Source organism: Eretmochelys imbricata, chromosome 8 (assembly GCF_965152235.1).
Source record: "Eretmochelys imbricata isolate rEreImb1 chromosome 8, rEreImb1.hap1, whole genome shotgun sequence".
NCBI classification, from domain to species: Eukaryota; Metazoa; Chordata; order Testudines; family Cheloniidae; genus Eretmochelys; species Eretmochelys imbricata.
Window position 1 is genome coordinate 53359844 of NC_135579.1, and position 9541 is coordinate 53369384.

Below are 9541 nucleotides of genomic sequence, written 5' to 3' on the forward strand. Positions count from 1 at the left end.
CATGGAGAGGCCAGGGTCCTGCTGAGTTGCACCCAAGAAGCACGATGCTATGCAGTGTTCAGTGGTCTCGCTGAACAAGGCGAGACCTGCATGTGGGTGATGCCCCTGCTGCCTAATGGGGCGCTGCGGGGACACTGTCCTTGGCACGGAGCCCAACTCCCGCTGCTAGGAGATGCCTTTGTGACTGGAACGATGCCTGATGCCACATCTGGGACCTTTCTGTGCTAAGTAGTGAGCGTGTGCAAAGTTGTGATGGACAACGCGGATCCCTGTCCGAGGCCAAGGGACTGTCAGGGCGATGTCTGCTGCACGGCCTCGGTCTGTCTCTGTTGGGCGGGCTGGTGCACTGAGCAGCTCGTGCATGCTAGGCCAGGAGAAATAACGGGTGCTGCTGCTTTGCCGGGGCCACTCGGCTCCCCTGCGGTGAGTGTTAATGGCCGGGGGTCTGCACCCAGACCTGCTGAGTAGCGTTCAGGGGCCAGACTTTTTGTGCAATATTTTGTTCCCCAACATTTGTCAGCTTGGGGCAGATGGAGGTTTTATTTTCTGCCCTCATCCACCAAACAGTGACTGCAGGCAATGCAGGAAGGATCCATGACCTGCCAGCTCGGTCCCTGCTGTTCCCAGTGGCCAAACAGGAGGGGGCGCTGCCTGATCAGCGTATCCATCAGAGGCTCCCGTGGTGGGGGCCTGGCAGTGCCAGCATCTTCAGCTCTGAGTGCCGGCCTGTCAGCTGTGCAGCAAGAGCCCCCAGCTGCCATGCAGCGCCACCCTCTCGCCAGGTCTGCCTTTGTGCCCCGGGTGCAGTCAGTCCCTCTCCGGTGGCCTCATGTCACTGAGCCACAGAGCTTTCCCACTGGCTCCTTGGTGCCAGCCTGAGATGAAGGCCAAGGTCATTCCTGGGCTAACTCATGCTGGTGAAATAAAGGGCAGGACATAGAGCCCAGGGACCTGTTGGATGTGCTGCTAGGGACCTGTTCAGTCTGGCAAGGGGCTTGTTTAACCAGTGTTGGAAACCTCTGTACGTTCATCATTGTGTTTCTCTTAAGTTATTAAAAATCTCTGATGGAAACTCTCCACACCCTGTACCTGAGTTATTGGAGCAGGTGTGTGAGTGGGGGACGGGAAACAGGCCTGTTAGTGTTTGCAGGTAGTGCTCTGAGGGTGGCCAGGTCAGGACCATGCTTGCTGATGGGGTACGGTGCTGCCAGGTATCCAGTGCCCTAAGAGGGGCATGTAGGTAAATTTTGAGGGGGAAGGTAGTTGGTGTTGGTCGGGATATGCATGCTGGGAGGGACAAGGAGATGGGCAGGAGGGAGGAGCAGCCAGTCTCGGCATCTGTCAAAGAAAGCCATCCCACAGCTGGGGAGGGTCCCCGGTTCACTGGGTGGACGGGAGGCTGGGATCCGTAGGTCTGGGGGAGGGGGGGAGCAGGATGGCTGAGTCTGGATGGGAGGGCTGCAACCCAGTTATGGGGCTGGAGCAGCAGGAAGGTTAAGTCACTTAAAGGGGGACGTGGGTTGTGGGGTGAGTCTGCTTAGGAACAAGCAGACTTGCCTGCAGTGCTCAGTGCTGCGCAGTGAGCTCCCTGTCAGAGGTTAGTCTGGCAAATCGACACAGTTAATGTCGAGAAACCAGAGTCCTACCAGAACTGGGGCTGAGCTGGTGCAAGTCCCAGAGAAAGGCCGGATGACAGGCTGCTGATCTGGCAGCTCAATGTGCTGGGGGCTTGGAGACCTCCCAGCCTGCTGAGCGCAAAATGGGGGACACACATCGTGCAAGGACCTTAGCGGTGTTACTAGTCGTGCGCGGGTGTGACGGTTCTGCTTGAGACACTAGAACCAGCAAAATACGGTCCCTGGGACTGCATAGGATGAGACATGGGAAGGTGGCCAGAGTGAAGAAAGGGCTACGGTCGGTAAACTGTGACCTAATCTAACATGATGATGCTTAAAAGCAGGGCCAGAGGAACGGAAGAGCCAGCCCAGGAGAGGGAGCTGGTAGTGGAAAGCAAGGAAAGGAGAGGTTTGTAAGAGGATGCACAGGGAGGGACTTTTGCTGGTAAAGTGGAGAACTTGGGAAAAGGGGAAGTTCTCAGCAAATTGCTCATTCCAACCTTATCTCTGCCTCCCTCCCACCTCTGCCTCTAGTAGCCTCTGCACCGGGAGCATGCTCTGTCTGATATACGCTCACGCCCTGGCTCTCCTAGGTGTTCCTTGGCCTTCACTCTCCATCATGGCTTGGGTCTTTGCTCTCCCAGGAGGTCACTTTTGCCCCTCCTCACTGCTAGTGGTTTTAACTAACCTTGTGACCGGGGAGCAGGCAACACTGCCAGACTGAACAGCTGGGTCCAGCCCTCCCCACCCCACTCTCTGCAGGCAGCACGTTCCAGTTGCCAGTTAACATCTTTCCCTGTAGCAGAGGGGAGGGGACATGATGCTTTTCACTTCAGAAGGGCAGTTCACCCTGGGCCCAGATTGATAATGGCTGAAACATGTTTCCACCGGCTGGCTGGTTTGTGGGCTCGGCCAGTTCATGCTGTACAAGCTTCCCCATCACACCTCCATTGCCACAACTTGCCTCAGGGAGAGAGGCCAACAGTGGGCTGAGCCTGAGTGCTGCACTCCCCTCTTCACCCTAGATGTTGCCCGTCTGGATCAGGGCTGAAGCCCCGTGGGTGGGGAGGGCTTGTGCTGCTCTGTTGCTGAATGCAGGGCCCAGCTGATCTGGCACCTTCGCTGTATGTATGTATTAAATAACTGTAATAAAACCGATGGCGAAACAGTGCCCGCAGCTCCTCTCTGCTCCCACCACAGAGGAGGCAGTAAGAGCCATTCATCTCTGCCCTCCAAAAAAAAATTATGATTAGCACAAGGGAGACGACCATCAGAGGTCACAGCCGGATGGCTGTGGGCAGCAGATGGATAGCCCTGGGCTCCAGGTGCTGCCTCTTGAAAGGAAACTCTATGTGGCTCTTTATCTGTAGAAGGCCGCCTGATTTAACTCTAACGCTCCCTCGGCTGGTGAGCTGAGCTGAGTGGTTTATGCAGGCAGCCATTCTGGCTTCTGTGTGGTAACAGCTGCTCGACCATGAACCGTGTCCTCGCAGCTGTGCTTTCCCAGCCTGGCCAATTGGTTTTAGGTGACCTGCAAAGGGAAATATTTTAAAATGGGCTTTGTGCCTCTTTCATTGCATCTAGATTCCCCCCCCCCTCAGGAACAACAGGGAGGCAGCGTCTGGATTTTTTCCTGGAGGTCTGGTATGGGAGAGCAGGGTATAGGGGATGAATCGTTAACAGTGACATCCTTTTCCCTGAGGACTGGACAGGTGTGGCCACAAACAAATGGAATTTGGCATCCTTGCCACCCCTCTCAATTGCTCAGCTTTCGTCTGTGCTGGTGCTGTGAACCCCACCGAGTCTCCAGCCCTTCGCACCATTCCAGGGACGGAAAGCCTTGCATTTCTGATGCCACCACCCCTCTTTTAGGGAGGAAAAACATTTTCATGCTTGCTTTATCCCTCGCAAAGAAGGGCACGACCAGCCCATTTCTTTTTTCCACTGCAGGTCACCTTACCAGGGGCTGCCAGTCTCACCTGTGAGAGGACGACAGATGGTGGGAACCCAGGTGCAGAGTCACTGGAATGGCAGACAAGCTAAGGTCTCGTTATGAGACGTGTGGAGCTACACGGAGGAGGCTTCAGCACAGCAGAGCCTCGGCTTCGCTGATATGTCAGTAGGCGCTTAGGGGTGAAACGTGCAGCCTGCCTCAAGTGCTTATAACTGAGGAGTGGAACATCCTTCGCTAGCCACTGGGATGGGCTAGTTGAGGTTGGTTAACGCTGGGTTTATTTTGGCACAGGCTGATAGTCACTCCTAGTGAATATATGTCAGAGAGAGCGAGCTGGCTGCGACGTGTCCCAGAAGTAAACCCTGCGGGTGCTCTCCATACATGTGTAGGCAACCCACGCTATGATGGGAAAGCTAGCCAAAGCCAGCAGGAGCGCAGTTCTGGATTTGTTCCAGCCTGCAGCCATCCCAGACAGCCCTGCGGGGGGAGAGCATGGGAAGAACGGGAACAACATCGCCCCTGTTCTCTTCCCTCATGACAAGGAGAGGCAGCCTGGGTGGTTGTGTGTCAGCAGCAGCTACCCAGTTCTCTCCTACACACACACAGGAAGCGCTGTCAGCTACGGGGGCCAAAGAGCCAGTGTTTCCAGCCCCTTGTGGGACAGCCCCCTGCAAAAATACTGTTCCCTAGCACGTAGGTCAAATGTTATGCTTTCGAAGTGCTGCCCAGACACCCTGGGAGGCGGTGTAAGTGTGGCCGCTTGTAACTGGCAGATGAGGAAAGTGGGACACAGAGGCAAAGCGATTTGTGTGGGACTATCCAGGATGGCAGTGGCAGAGTGAAGATTAGAAATCAGCTGTTCCTGACGCTGGGCCATGCTGCCCCTCTGTTGTCTCAGGGCACTTTGGAAGTGCCAGCGACCCCATTAGAGCCTTTTATCATGGATCCCAATGCAGCAGGGCTGGATGCCAAGCCCCGCTTAGCAGCTGGGGCCAAAGGGAGCAAGCATGGTCCTCCCTGAGCAGGCCGGCTAATCCCATGGGAAGCAGAGGAGGCAGAGGCTGCTGGGGTGGGGAGTGCAATGATCTGGACATCGTGCTGTGCCGATGGTGCAGGGGTACCATGGGGACAAACGCAGTACAGCCAGAGAGGTGTCGGGGGTGTGTGTGTGTGTAAGGCTTAGCCCATGCATGGATGCAGTGACTGGCTGGAGGCTACTGTCTCTCCCAGCTGCAGAGGGGGCATCAGCCCCCTCCCCGCTGCGTGACTGCTCCCCTTTGCCAGCCCTCTTACAATTGGAGCTCTTCTCCCGCTGCTCTAGAAAACTGGGCCCTGTACCCTCTGTTCTGTGCCAGCTTTCCATGCAGCCCCAAGGAGCCTGGGCACAGCTGGCATTTCCTGCCTCCATGGCAGCTGGAGAGAACCAGTTCAGTTCAAGCACACACACACCCCCGCCACGCCGCCTCTGTTGCTCCGGAGGCAGGAGGGCCCCCTGTGGCAGCAGCAAGCCTCTGTGCCCCGCTCACACCCACTGCAGGCCCCAAATGGCGCTGGGCCAGCAGCCAAGGAACGAAGACACCTGCCCAGCTACAGCTCTTCCAGCCGCCTTCCTTTTGCCCAGCGCCGCCCCCGCTCCTTGGATGAGTAATTCGGCTTTTGTTCTTCATCCCCCAGAGAGTTTATATTTCAATGCTAATGATCCCAGGGTGTCTGGACAGATTGCCTGGCTGTTCTTCACCCAGGGAGAGGGATCTTAGCTGCTTGCAGAGCTTTTCTTTTAAAGAAAGTGCCTGTGAAGTATAACAAATAACCTCCCTCTCTCTCTCTCAAGCAACATCATGCTGCTACAAAATCCCCAGCCAGAGGGGGCCACCCCCTTCAAATGCCACCTCTGGGGTGAATCTGAAACTGGCCTTTAGAAAAAAAGAAACTGACAGAAAAACAAAATACTAGCAGGCAAATCAGATTAGCTGCATCTTAAAAATCCTAACCTAAATAAAGGCCCTGTGAGTGGCAGGCTGGAGCTGTACTCCGTGTGGGAGAGATCACAGCAGTTCTGGAAAACTATTTCTTCAAGCCTGTACCCTGTGTCCTCCTTCGCCATTCCCCTTGTGGAATGCACCACCAGGCCAGTGACTGTTTGCACGGTAGAGACGAGATTCTGATCAGTACATCTAACTAGACAGCAAAGCAAATTACTGAAAGTGCTGGTGTCTTGATGGCACCAGGATTGCCAACCCTGGATGTTTAGAAATCGTGAGATTTTTTTTTTTAAGTTCTGGATTCTTTTGATTTGTCTTCTGTGTTCTGAACCTTTCGATTTCATCATGTCAAGCTTTTGTCTTCAGCTGCGAGGGCTAAAAAAATCCTTATGCTGAGATCCTCCTGTCATAACTAACGCCAAGAGCTGGGGCTTTATTAAGAGCACCACCAAAAAGCGTGAGACTGGTGCTAAAATTAAGAGTTGGCATCACTGATAATAAACAGGAACCTGCCTCTTGATGCAAAGTAAGGCTGAGAATGCCGACTTCCCCTTAGAAAGCACTGGGCAGTGTAAGTTCCATTGTTCTGCAAAACAAAACCACTGGTGGTCAACCTAAATGTGCCCCCAAATCTAGGTCTGAGGAAAGGCTAACAGGGCAGCTTTTATTCAAAACAAGTCAATCCCATGGGAATTCTTTTAAAATTATCCTCAGCAGAGTTTGCATCCCAGACGTTGCAGCATGGGGCCAGCGCATGTGATCGGTAACCAGTGTGACCTCACTTGCTAAGCTGAACCCCAAAAAGCAAAGGGCATTAAACACTGAAAAGTAAATTCGAATGTAAAGAATCTCACTCTTGGTTTGTGGGGGTGAATTGACTTGTCACCATTTTGGGCACTGGATGCTCGACTGGGGCCCAAATCCCTGGATCCAAACACCTTTCCCCACTTTACTGAAAGTTCAGGTTTGGATTTGGATCCAGACTTAGCTTCAGGCCCACCTCTAGCAAACTCTCTAGGTGCTGGGGGAGAATCTCCAGCCCACTCCCTGATGTGGTTCCCCAGTTCACCTGGAAGCGGTATGGCTTGGTGGTTCCTCCGCTCTGGGTTCCATGCTCCGTAGTTGGGAGCCAGTCATGCTGTTGGAATCAAAGTAAAATTCGAGAGCATTTTTAAGGCTGCTACAGCGAATTTGAACAAGACCCCATATGGTGAAGTGGGAGACACGCAAAAAGAGAAATTCACTAACGTGATCTCTTCTGCCTCTCGTCAGGACCGATAGCCTATAACCATACTGTGACTGTGCGGTGCGCTCGGTGATTTATGTAATCCCCCAGCTTCATTACTCCTACATAAAACGCCCATCCCTGTGTTGGAGTGAGCCACATGCAGGCATCTGTGTCTGTTTGTTTCACTGGAGTTTCTTCCATCGGGCTTCCCTTCAACAGGTGGGAAGCGAAGAGGGAGAGGCAGAAGTTTGTGGTGCGATGGCTGACTCGGCAGGAAGATATATCACCTACTATTGGATAGGCTGGACAAGGTCAAATCAGGTGAGTTTGGTTCTGTCCCCATGGGTTGGAGAGGCTGGTGGGGGACAAGTGGCCCTAATTCCAGCAAAAGGCCACATGAACCAGGTAATGTGAGAGCCAAACGCTGGGCCATCCCCCCACTACACCAAATTCTGACCTCAGATAGCTGTTGTCCTTTCATCAGCTGTAATAGGGACCATGGCTGTGTCAGAGGGTGGAAGAGAAACATCTGCTTCTGGCACAAAGCAGCATGCACATCACTGCATCTTTACGCTCAATCCAGAAAGCCTACGCTTGCTCCAGCTCGCTCCTGGGGTGCTCATGCTCTGGCTGTTAAAGTGAAGAATGGAAAGACCCAGACATAACCTACTTTCTTCTTCTTAATTCTTTGTCTCCCCTCACTGTCGGAGGAAGCCAGCAGTGGCAGCATTAGGGACCCTACAATGACAAACTAGCACATGTGCTCAGTGAGGAAACGCTTCAGTTTTGAATTTCCAAGCTAGGCTGTGGCTATTGCTAAGGGATCAGTGCACTGCCCCCTCTCTCCTTAGTGCTCACAACCAGACCTGTGGGTTTTTCAGGGGAGAGGGCTGTGATGGCATAATCCCTTCTTCTCCTGCCTTTTGCCCTCCACCGGAGCTCTGTTGTTGAGGGGGGGCTGCTAGCTACTTCCCGAGCAGCAGAACCTTTGACAGGAGTTGCTGACACCTCCCATCTCCCCTCAGCAGTGTTTTCTACAGGAGACCTGGCACTATGCTCCTCCCCCCACCCCCAGCCTGCTAGCACCTGCTCACAGATGGCTGTTTTGGCAAAACCCCACTTGGCAAAGACCTCACTGCAATTTCAGAGAAGGTCAACTGGCTCCAACGGGCAGGAAATAACTTCCCCACTACTTCAATTTCAGGCTCTGTTTGGCAATTGGTCACTTGGATTGTGATGCTGCCAATGGGACTGGAAGATCCCCAGTGCAAAGTGCGTACCAGGCCCATACGTGAAGATGCCATCATCTCCACGGACTCAAGCGAGGAAAGTGGAGGTAAAATGAACTATTGCTGAACCAGGCAATTTGCAGCAACCACTTAGCACAAATTCTGCAGGCAGAATCTCTCCATCCAGAGGGCTCTGGGGAAGTGTTCAACTTCTTAAAATGACCAGCTGTTTTGACGGAGGGAAATGAGATGATTCAGGGGATTAGTAATGGGAAACAGAGCATTTCTCCTGGGAGGTGGCTTGCTGAAATACAAACTAGTTTAGTAGCTGCCCAAAGCTGGTGCCATCCATTGACATTGTGATGACAGAGGTGAGATGAACGGGAGGACTTACTGCCAGCATTAGCCAGGTCTCCACAGCGTAGGAGCCACTGGTATTAGCTCCTTTGGTAGCACTCCCAGCTCAAGCCACAGGCTTTTGAGCATGGAGATTGCACTGTTCTGTCAGAGCTGAGGCCCTGTATAGGAAGGCTTCTCTCTGTTTATTCAGGTGCTTGTATGGTCCCCTTCACTACAGGCCCTGAGCCTGCATTGCTCCTGCTAGTGCTGCATCTGTTGTGTGAATGGAGGATTCCAGTTGTTAGGGAGAGCAAAAAGTGGAACTTTTCATGGGCAATTAAGTCACTTGTTTAAAAAAACTAGCTGCCACTGTGAAAATTAGGCCTGTTGGCTGCACTTGCTGTGACAGGGCAATTTTATACAAGCTCCTGCCTACTTGTTCCAAATAATCAGTGGGAACAGCTTGCCCAGCAAACAGGGACAGGGAAAGTGTGGTGCCAACTCTCGCATTCACTAGCTGGAAATCCTAGGCCTACAGGGGTCTCAGGGAACCACATTCCATCCTCAGTACCCATGTAAATGAAGCAAGAGATGCCTTTGTTTTGCTGGTTACTCCAGTTCCCGGCTATGGCAGTCCCAACTCTTCACTGCTGATGTAGCTACAATGGCAGACTGGAGCAGTGCTCAAGCACTGGGGATCTGGAAGGTGAAGGGAGCTCGGCCCCAGGAATGGCGCTCCCACATCCTTGACGCATGTGTGTGTGGGGGAAATTAGGTGGCAAAAGGGCATTTGCCAAATGTAGGGCTGTGGCAGACAGTTGGGTTATGTCTACAATGTATTAAAACACCCACAGCTGACCGTGTCAGCTGACTCAGGCTGGAACCTGGGCTCTGGGAAGGTCCCAGAACCTTGACTCCAGCCCAGATGTGTACACTGCAATTTTATAGCCCTGCAGTCTGAGCCTGGGCCAGCTGCCACAGACCAGCTGGGGGTGTTTTTAGTGCAGTGTAGACCTACCCTTGGTTTCTGTCCCTGTGGTTTGGCAGCAGCACAGGGAAAGGGCAAGCAGTGGCCCTGCTCTTTGGCTCCTGCTGCTTAATTCATGGCCACTCACTAATAAGAACATGGCTGAGGCACCTGATCTTGCATCCATTAGCAGGACCTTGCTAGCTGACTCAGCTGGCCATGCCAG